Source organism: Mus pahari, chromosome 21, assembly GCF_900095145.1.
Source record: "Mus pahari chromosome 21, PAHARI_EIJ_v1.1, whole genome shotgun sequence".
In the NCBI taxonomy this organism is placed as follows: Eukaryota; Metazoa; Chordata; class Mammalia; order Rodentia; family Muridae; genus Mus; species Mus pahari.
The window spans coordinates 11512846-11524106 of NC_034610.1; the positions used below are offsets into that span (position 1 = coordinate 11512846).

At 38.3% G+C, this 11261-nt stretch overlaps 1 pseudogene across 1 annotated transcript; it reads left to right on the forward strand.

Moving 5' to 3' along the window:
- Nucleotides 1–924: 924 nt before the first annotated feature.
- Nucleotides 925–2134, forward strand: LOC110338471 (annotated as a pseudogene). The gene is made up of 2 exons (XR_002381297.1): nt 925–929; nt 1668–2134. The product of XR_002381297.1 is annotated as a prefoldin subunit 4 pseudogene (transcript).
- The last annotated feature ends 9127 nt before the right edge of the window (nt 2135–11261 follow it).

The following is an 11261-nucleotide window of genomic DNA, read 5'->3' on the forward strand; positions in this document are numbered from 1 at the left end:
CCACCCTCCTACAGTCCCTCCCTCCATCATCTCTCCCCTTCTCCTCTGAGAGAGTAGAGGCCCCCTGGTTATCCCCTCACCCTGACACATTAATTCTCTGCAGAACTAGATATATCCTCTCCCACTGAGGACAGACATGGCAGTCGTGTTAGGGAAACAGATTCCACAGAGAGGCAACAACTTAGGAATAGCCAGTGCTTCAGTTGTTCGGGACCCATACGAAGAGCAAGTTGTACATCTGCTCCATATGTGCCGGGGTCCTAGGCCCAGCCTGTGTGTGTTCTTTGGTTGGTAGTTCAGGTTAGTTGACTATGTTGGTCTTCCTGTAGAGTTCCTATCCCCTTCGGGGTTGTCAATGCTTCCCCTAACTCTTCTATAATAGTTCCCAAACTCCATCCAATGTTTGTTGTTGGGTTTATTGATGGAGAACTCAGTCAGCCATGTTTTGATCACCCTGACTTCCTTGCTGGTGTGGCTAAACCACGTTGGTAATGTGTTTCATTTTCTACTTCTGAATGGGTCAGTGTGGTCACTGATGGCTTTGTACAGTAGTCTAATTTTCTTCATCATATTTTCCACCGCTTAAAAAAAAATGAAAGATACAGATGCACACATATTGAAACTCAAAAAACATTGCACAAGGCTTTTATGAAAAGTAGCCGTTCGCTGTGAAGGCACTGGTTTCCCAGCTGGCCTGCTGCCCCTTGGTTTTGTAGTGTCAGGAAAGGATCACTCTTCCCATTTCTGCCACTAAAAATATGTGATGAGTTTTATTTGCAAAATTATTTTAATCCTAGAACATAAGCATGTTGACCTGTTTGGCATTGCTTTTCTGTCTGGTATTAAGATTTTCAAGAAGTTAAACATTATCCAGGTTTACTTGGTGTCCTAAGCACATCCCATTTTTAAAACTATAAGCCCAACATGCAGTGAGTATTCTGAAGAGGGTACTCTAGTAACATGTGCTGTTGTGCACTTTACCCGCTGCTCAGCAGCCATTCTGCCATGTTCTATCTCACTGTTTTCTTCCCTGGGTTCTGGATGGATGAGGGTAAAAATTCTCAAACTTAGCTCTTGTAAAAATGTCTTTAAATTTATTCTACCCTTTCTACAGTTTATCATGATGTAGAGTTCATTTGCTATCAGAAATATGAAAGTACTTCTCCACAGGCTTGAGATGCCCTAGGTTGCGAGATGTATCTAAGAAATGTGTATAGCTGTTTGGATTCCTGTATGATTCTCTTTCCCTCCCCGTCCCTCTGCTACCTTCCCTTCCCTTCCTTTTTCCTCCTCTTGCTCCCCCCTTTCCCCTTCCCTTCCCTTCTTTTCCTTCCCCTTCCTGTTCCTCTCTAATTTGTTATCAATATTCTGAAATATATCTCTTAGATGAGCTTGTAATAGGTCTTCTGAGAGGAAATGCTCCTTGAATTTTGAAAAGTATTTGCACATTATTTTATATTATAAGTTTCTTTAAGAATTTTCTCTTTCAGATTCCTGAAACACACTGTTTTTAACATTGGGCCATTTGAGTAAAATTTGATTCTTGTTTAGTTGAAATTATTCTTGATATATTGTATTTTTTTTTTTAATGCCACATAAAAGTAGTGCTTTTTAAAATTTTGTATTTGAAGAAGGCGGTGAGTGCGGCGGGGCCGGGGTCCGAGGAGCTGTGGGCCGGGGCGCTGGGGGCCGGGTTCTGAGGAGGCTGCAGAAGATGTCAGTGTTACTTTCGAAGATCAGCAAAAAATAAACAAATTTGCTCGGAATACGAGTCGCATCACAGAGCTAAAGGAGGAAATAGAAGTGAAGAAGAAACACCTCCAGAACTTAGAGGATGCCTGTGATGACATCATGCTGGCAGATGACGACTGCTTAATGATTCCCTACCAGATCAGAGACGTTTTCATTAGCCACGCTCAAGAAGGAACACAGGAAATGTTAGAAGATGCAAAGAAAACTTTGCAAGAAGAGATCGATGCCTTAGGATCCAGAGTGGCATCCATCCAGCGGGCGTTAGCCGACTTGATGGTGCAGCTATACGCGAAATTTGGTAGCAACATAAACCTCGAGGCAGATGAAAGCTAAACATTTTATAATCGTTTTTTTATCTTGTTTTAATAAACTTGAATATTGTCTTAAAATTTTTTTTGTATTTTTTGCCAATGATTAGTGTCTAGAAGGATTTTATGATTGTTATTATTTGTTATATTTTGAAACAATTTAATGAAAACAGTGTTTATAAATTTTCCAACTGAAGTACATTTTTCCTGGAAGCCATTGACACCTTTTAAAAACTTAGTTTCTGAGGCTGTGGGATACAAGGCTTGTTACGGCTTGTTTCACATTGCTATTTCCTAGGCAGTCCTTTGGTTCTATGACTGTTCTTCCTAACGTAGCATCTCGTTCTTTTCTCACACTATAGTATGTTTTATTTTGTTCTCCCTTTTAATAAGTCTTTTCCCTCTGAGACACTTCCCTATATTCTCCAATTTATAAGTTCTAGCTTTTCTCAGTTTTCTAGTTTTAGAAGAACAAAAATGCTGATTGGGATTTCTGGGTCATGTGTGGACTTGTGGGTAGAAGGATAATGCCGTCTGAGGGTCTGAAGATGATGTCATCCATTGGTAGGAGGATGATGTCACTTGTTGATTCTGACCTTTGGACGTGTTAATTAGGGCATGCTCAGTCATGCCTAGATGATGCTTCCAGTCTTTTACCTACAGAGCAAAGGGCTATGTGTTTTCTTAGAAGCTACATAGAGAAGGAGAGCTTAGGTCTGTCAGTGGTAGACATAGCTAACCCCCCTTTCTCCCCACCTAAACCCTTCCCTGTGTCACTCTTTCGGTGTAGTCTCTGCCTCCTATGTCTGTAGAGAAGATTAGGGATTGATTACTTCTTAGTCCCTCTTTATTTTGACTTTCCTTCTCGTACTTAGAGTGGTGTCTGATGCTACCACATGAGTGGTCTTTTGGGAATTGACTCTGTGTTATATATCAAGTGTGTTTTTAAGGTTTGTTTGTTCATAATACAAGTTTCACTTTTCTGTATTATCTTAACCCCCTTTGCCAGTTGAACATTTGCTTTCCAGCTTCTAAAATTTTGTTGTCTTTGCATCTTTCATTTTCCCATGTTTAAGGTGTTAATACCTCGGTTGGGAAATCAATTGACTGTTGTAAATTCAAGAGGGAACAGAATTAAATGTGAATGTACAGTCTGCAGCAGAAAGTATCTAGCAACGATGATCACAATACCTCTAGTCTCTTCTGGTTGTCATTGTAACACTAGCAGTCCTTCCACAGAGAGGTGGGTGCTATTTTTCACCTCTTGAATTATAATGGGATTTTAACTATTTTGGAAGTGGTACTCTATGATATCTGAGGTTAGACCGTAAATGGCCATATTGCTTCTGCTGCTTCTCCAGGGATAAGTAATCTTCGAGTTCATCATCATAATGTGGTAAGAACAAAGGAGGCAAGGTGTAGGGGAAAGAATTTGAGTGAGAGTATTTTTGGAAATGAGTCATCAGATAATTTCTTCAGTTCTAGACCACAGTGTGATGGATAATGAGATGACATAGGAATGAAATGCACTTGCGGCATTTCACGTAGGACACATGCATCTTTGCAAAGATTTATTTCACTATAACTTTTTCATGAATGTCTTGTGATGGACAACAAAGGCAATTTCTGTGAGGAACTGCTGCGCTTGCCTATTTGTTGCTCAGATAGGAAAGCACAGGCACATATCAAAACTGATAATATTCAAAAAAATTAAAAAGACATGTAAAAGGATAGCAATGTTTTGAAGTAAGACATAGTCAGCTCTCAAATCATTTGTTTAGATTTTAACCACTATAGGAGTACTTATAAATCCCAGAATCCTCATTTTTGTCTTTTAGACAAAAATCTTGGAAAATATTTTGGCTATTTAAACTGTGTGTGTGTGTGTGTGTGTGTGTGTGTGTGTGTGTGTGTTTGAGCATGCTGTGTTTTTGAGGAATATGTGTGTGTATTATGTGTGTGAGGCAAATGTGTGTCGTGTATATATTTGTGAGGAGTGTGTATGCGTGTATATGTGTTTTGTGTGTATATGAAATGTGTGTGAGGCATGTGTGTGTGTTTGTGTGTGTGAGGGTGAGTGTGTGCATGAGAGAGATATGTGTGTATGTGAATGTTTTGTGTGTATATATGTGAGAGGTGTGCATATTATGTTTTTATGGTCTTGTATGAATATGTATGATGCATGTGGGACATATGTGTGTGTATGTGTGTGTGTGGTATGTGCATGTGTATGTGTGTGAGGGATATTTATGTATGTTTGTGTATGTGTGAGGTGTTAATACCATAGTGCAAGTGTGGGAGGTCAAAAGACAACTATGTAGAGTTAGCTCTTTTCTTTTACTATGTGTGTTCAGATCCAACTCAGATATTCAGGCTGTATGATAAGTGTCTTTATTTACTGACCCATCTCCTGCGTCCACATTTTTTTTTTTGTTTGTTTTTTTGAGACAGGGTTTCTCTGTATAGCCCTGGCTGTCCTGGAACTCACTCTGTAGACCAGGCTGGCCTCGAACTCAGAAATCTGCCTGCTTCTGCCTCCTGAGTGCTGGGATTAAAGGCATGCGCCACCACGCCCTGCTGGGTCCACTTTTGAGATATCCTGATGTTCTGATTTTCCATATATGAATCCTTGTTTACAAAGCTTTCTAAGTATACCCTTTGTATATTATAAACTATTTGTATTCCTTCCATCTAGAATTCTTAATTGTCAGTATAAATTATTCTGAAAAGTTAGGGCTTTTACAGGAAAGGGTATCTTTTACACATGGCGAGAACTATTGCATCCCCATTTGTCATAGATAAGCAATCTCTAGTGCTTCAGAGCAGAAGATGTGCCATGTTGTGTTGGATCTTATTCACATTCACCAACTGCCAAGTGTTCTTATAGAGAGTCTACCTTGGATATTAAAATATTAAAAAAAAGAATACACACTCGCTCAAGCTTCCTGCAGGAAACCACTGCAGCAAAACCTTTCCCCCTCCTGAAAGGAGGGCTCTGAGAGTTTGGGGAAATTATGTGAGGCCTTGATTTATTTAAATTCGAGTTTCAAAATTCAGCTTTATTCTTCTCTATGGAGTGTTTCTCGCCCATGGAGAAGCTCATACATCTGTCAGTGCCTGGCTTGGCACAGAAAATGTGGAAGGCATTGACCCTTGATTTCACTTCAGAGCGCTGTGTTGGAGAAGCCCTCCTGGCCAAATTATTTCTCAATCAAGTTGAGAAACATCAAAAGCAGAAGAGCATATGAACCAAGCTTTGGGAAATTGTCTTTTAATCAACAAATGGTTACCCTCTAAGTGAGTGTTTTTTGATTATTCTAAGTCAGAAATACATTTCTAAATGTTGTAGTTTTGGGAAAGCTTATTAAAGTACATTTTGCTGAATCCCAGCCCCAGATATTTTTTAGATTAGCAGCACTGGGGTGAAGCCAAAAGATTTTCATTTCTGACAATTTTTTTATGTGGCCAGTCAAGAAAACGGTTCATTAGGGAGGTGAAAGCCATTACCTAATAAAGACATTTGGGGAAGCTTTGGTTCTTTCATTAGCAGCCTAAACTCCCTTACTCTGACTGTTTCCTAAGGCATATTCTGTTCCTTTAGTGGGTACTGGTGGTATCTCAGCATCATCTGGCATTTTGAGGCTAAACTCTTTCTTTTCACAACAAGCAGAATGTAGAGACATAGTGGTTTATTTTGTAGTCATGTGACCCAAAGATGAAGAAGTTGGAAGAACATGAATCAGCACAGCATCAAATTCAATTAGTATATATTACATTATATTATATATTACATATATAACATATTATATATTATATATATATATAACATATTATATATGTATATCACTGGATATTGAAACTACTCTTTAGTAGTTGACTGAGCAATAAAAGCGACTAAGTTTGGATATTAGACTGCCAATCTTTGTATGCATAAAACATCACTTGCCTTAACAATATTTAAATTAGTTAAGATCTCTCTTGGAAGCCCTTATGCCTGGGATATGGCAGAAAATTCAATATTAATCCCTTTTGCGTTCTTTCATCCCCCAGGATTGCACATATGCTCATATAATAAATATTTCTGTGGACATTGCTCATCAATAACCACCTGTATGTCTACTGGGCAACACTATTGTTTTGGTATGCTTTTTGGATTAATAGTTTTGTTGATTAAAAAAAATCTATTGAGTGCCTGCTATATGCTAGAGAATTATTGATTTTTGAGAATGACATTATGTTGTATAGTAGATAAGCACAGGAAGGCGAGTGGCATATTTGTATTGTAAAATACAGCACAGTTGTACACCTAAGGATAATTTTCAGAATGAAGATCTCGTGTTTATTAACAGGTTGGGTTTAATCTGCGCTTCGTCTCTATTTTGCTCTACTTGCCGCCTTTAAATCTTAGATTTTTGTCTTTGCTGTTGTCCTTGTGTTGCTGTGAGTTATTCAATTTTTACTTTTCATGGGAGTGCGAACTGGTATAAGCACTATGAAAATAAGTGCAAAGGTTCCTTTCAAAGTTAGAAATCGATCTACCATGTGACTCAGCTCTACCGTTCCTGGACAGCTTCTCAAGGGATTCTCTATCCCACTGTAGAGACACTTGCTCAGCCGTGTTAACTGCTGCTCTATCCATAGTTAGAAAATAAGAAGTACCTAACTGTCCAACTGATGGATAGATTATGAAAACCACCAGATTGTTTGCTTATTTTAATGGTATGCCCAGCACTGAAATATCATTAGTTTCCTTAGAATTTATTTCTGGAGTTTTCTTTTTAACTCTTGTGAGCTAGCACTAGCTTCATCTCTAGGTGTAAGACTGTATTATTAACCTCCAATTACTGAAGCTCATCTCTGAGGCCCTGACTTTTCTCTCCCCACATGGTCCCTAGAGATTGTATTATGCAGTCCTGTGTTCTATCCACCGGGTTAACTTCTGTTCTCTATCCAAACACTGAGTCTACCCAAAAAGTCCCTTCTTTCAGATTGGCTGATTCCTCTGATAGTTGTTGTCTCTCACTGGGGCATATGCTGCAATATCTTCTAAGAACTCTTGATATAGCTTCAAATATCACATAGGCCTTTGTCTAATAATGGTGGACCATTCTAGGTGCTATGAATTGCTTCCACTGTTTCCACATTCATATATATTTTGTGAAACATTCTTTTGTGAGTGTGTTCATCTCTCAGGAAAATCTCCGCTCTAGGTTAATGATTCTTCAAATTCAACATGGATATAGTTATTTGAGAAGGGATAGGTGTATATCAGAAGTATCATGTGCCCTGAAGAACATGCTACACATTTTCTCCTAAATGTTTTGGCATCCGTACTGTAGATGTGTCATGTAGGCTCTGTTCAGTAGGAATGGATTCTCACTGGTACCTATTATTTATCTGACTGTGGTAAATGATTATACGTTATTTCACTTGGAACATGCATTAACCCTAACCTCTCCAGTTGGGTTGCTGTTTGTTTTACTTTATAACAATTCTTGCTTACTGGCTTCTTCCACCTATGAACTTAAAGAACTACATGCCTAACTTGCCAGTTCTTGCCTGGTAGGATAAGCAGGTTTTTTTTTCTGTTATATTTACTTTACCTCTTTGCCTGCTCTACTCCTGTCATATTGGGGGCTTGTCTGGAGTTACTTCAATCCCTACTGTGTTTCCTACCTATTTAGGTCAAGACTTGTCTTAATCCATTTGGACTGCTATAACAAAATACTTTATGCCTCCGCAGGTACCTGAATGCATGGGAGTCATATACAGACACACAGACACAGACACAGAAACAGACACACAGACACACACACAGACACACACAGACACACACACACACACACGCACACACACACACACAGAGAGAAATAATAAAAAAACATTTGCTTATATGCTGTTTCATGCTATGCAACATTCCACTTGAAATTAAAAATACACATCAGTGATGCTTACAAAGACAGTACACTCATTTGAGCCATCAAACAATTGCTTTCCTTATATTTTTCCTTCTAGAAATGGCTGCAAGATGCAATATTAGAAATGGAAAAATATTAAGAGCTTTCGGATTGAAGGATATAGGGATACAATGTAACTCAGTGATCTGCCACTGTCAAAGATAGCAAACCTGTTGTGAGAAAATGAAGCTGCACATGGCAGGGTGATACCAAGTTACAAATAAAAGCAGGCAGGTGGTTATTGCAAGCATTACGTCCAAGATTATTGTGCAATCTGCATGTCATGGTGGATGGCTAAGAGTTTTCCCTTCAAGGTTATACTCTGGACTTGAGTCTGTCTTTGCCTGTTATCAATCAAATAACTGTACAAAGTTTTAACTTCTTAGAGTCTTTTCACTGTGGAAAGTAAAACCACAAATACTTGTTTATGGTAGATACTGCATTCTTTACTCATAGCCATCGTACTGTCCTCTCAGCTTACCTCTCTAATCACGCATACATGCTTTCATATCTATGTGGACATATACAGTATGCTGCTTGCCTGTGGCTCTAAAAGCCACAAATGTTAGATTAATACACACACACACACACACACACACATACACACACACATATATAAATACATACATACATATATGTGTGTATACCTATATATGAATATACAGAATATATTAATTTAAAAAGTGGAGACCCTCTTTGCTTGAAATAGCTAATTGCAGATGTGATGTCAACATTTGCTTTGTTCCTTGTATGTAGAGCAGAAAGATGGTCTTTGGTTTTGACATCCCCACCCTGGGTAACATCTGTTCTGTGAGATAATACAGGTCTCCACTGTTTAACTTGAGTTGGCTAGTCTGGTCCTTGAAGCTAAAACCTCTACAGTACTTCAAATTAAATGAGAATATATATTAAGCATTTCACAAGAAAGTGGATCCTAGTAATCAAGAATATAGGCAATAAAGCTAGACCATTTTAGTCCTGTGCTATGGATATAATCTTGAACTAAACACTTGAGTTCCCTGCATTGCATATCCTCATTTGTAAAAATCCCAATTATAATAGTATCTGTTTAATAAGGTTTTCATAAAGTGTATACACATAAATTCCCCCAAAAATGTCTGGCTTCCATGAAATCCTTGTATTGGCAATTAAATATTTTTGTAACATAGAATGAATCCAATAAATGATATATGCTATTGTTTCATATTGATGGCTATGATGGTATCTCAAAGTTGCAGACATATTTTGTGTTACAAACTCATGGTACTTAGCTTTGAATTTAGGATGTTTTCTGCCATGTCTTGTTACTGACTTTTCAAGAATCTCGAGCAAGTGCTTATCAGTTTATCAGTTTATAGGTACCACAGTATTATTACCCTTCCAGATATACAGAGCCAATGGGTAGACATTGTAAACACTTCCATAGCTGATTTAGTCATTTGAATTCTTCCATCAGACACATTATCTTCTTAATATATTTCCTACAATTACTGTTTTTAAAAATTAGGGACAACTGGATGCAAAGATGTCATGTGACAAAACTTTTCCAGGGGAAGACACAAGACACACACCTATTTACTCCAGATAGGAAATCCGTGACAGTCCAAAGTATGGACACCACTGAACTCCAACTTAGTGAACTGATGGGTTTTCTTGTGGTTATTTACAGGAGTATTGGTGAGGGGTTATGTATTGGAGCAGAATTGACTCAAAGGGAGCTGCATTCTAAAACCCACCACAGCTCACAAAAGCTGGGAAATTTGGAGTACACCTTACAGGCTGCAGGCTGCTCAGCATATTGGTAAGTGTTCTCTCCAAATGACTTTGGTCTAAACCTTTTCCTAGAAGCTGGTATGGTCTCAGGGTCTTCTTTGCCGCTTGCTTAGTCTGAGGGAGACTCTCAGCTTTTATTGCTTTCTCTGACAAGCAGGGACCCAGTGATTCTGATCAGTTTCAGTGATTTCCTGAAGCTACTTTGAGTTGTTTGTTTCCCTGTAGAAAGTGCTTACCTACAGATGAGAATGTATCAGTCTTTGAGAAAACTACTACACATCAGTAATGCATTTAATTAAAAAAAGGTTTATTTTGAATATGTGTGTGTGTGTGTGTGTGTGTGTGTGTGTGTGTGTGTGTGTGTGTGTCTGAGTGCTATGTGAATGCAGATGCCCATGCAGGGCAGAAATGAGTATCAGGACTTTTGGAAATGGGGTTGCAGACAGTTGTACAGGCAAATGTGTGTACTTGAAACCTTACCTGTGTCCTCTACAAGAGGAGCAAGGGCTTTTAACTATTGAGCCATCTTTCCATAGCCTGATGCATTTTAAAACAATATAGTATTTAGAATCCTTTCTAGGTTAACTTTTGAAGCAAGTTTTTGGCAAATGGTATGTTTTGGGTACCATCTCTAAAAGTTTGGGTTTTTTTTGTTATTTTATGATTTATTTTATAAACTTTTCTTTCTTTCTTTCTTTCTTTCTTTCTTTCTTTCTTTCTTTCTTTCTTTCTTTCTTTTTTTCTTTCTTTCTTTCTTTCTTTTCTTTTTTTTTTTTTTTTGAGAATCTCGAGTTCTAAAAAAGGAACAAAGCCATTATCAGACTCTATATGGTAGTCTGAAAGGCATAAAGAGGCCAAGGTGGCTTTGGATTTGATCTGAGAGCACTGCTAAACACTTTGGATACAGGAAGTTTTGTGACAGCCACTCAAGGAGGTGCATTGAATAGTTCACAATAATTATAGTAGTTAGCTTCTTTTCTTTTGTTTTTTTTTGTTTGTTTGTTTGTTGTTATGTTTTCTTTCTTTCTTTTTCTTTTTTTTTCTCTGTGTATCCCTGGCTGTCCTGGAACTCACTTTGTAGACCAGGCTGGCCTTGAACTCAGAAATCCACCTACCTCTGCCTCCCAAGTGCTGGGATTAAAGGCGTGTGCCACCACCGCCCAGGTCAGTAGTTAGCTTCTTGTTGGCTGCAAAATAAAACAGAGGACATTTTATTATTTGGGAATGATTTGTTTAGGAGAGTTACATATAAATTCCACAGAAGGGCTAGAGAGGTGGCTCAGAGGTTAAGAGCACTGACTGCTCTTCTAGAGGTCCTGAGTTCAATTCTCAGCAACCACATTGTGGCTCACAACACACCTGTAATGTGATCCAATGCCCTCTTCTGGTGTGTCTGAAGACAGTGACAGTGTACTCACATACACAAAATAAATAAATTAATCTTTAGAAAAAAAAATCTTTAGCCGGCGTG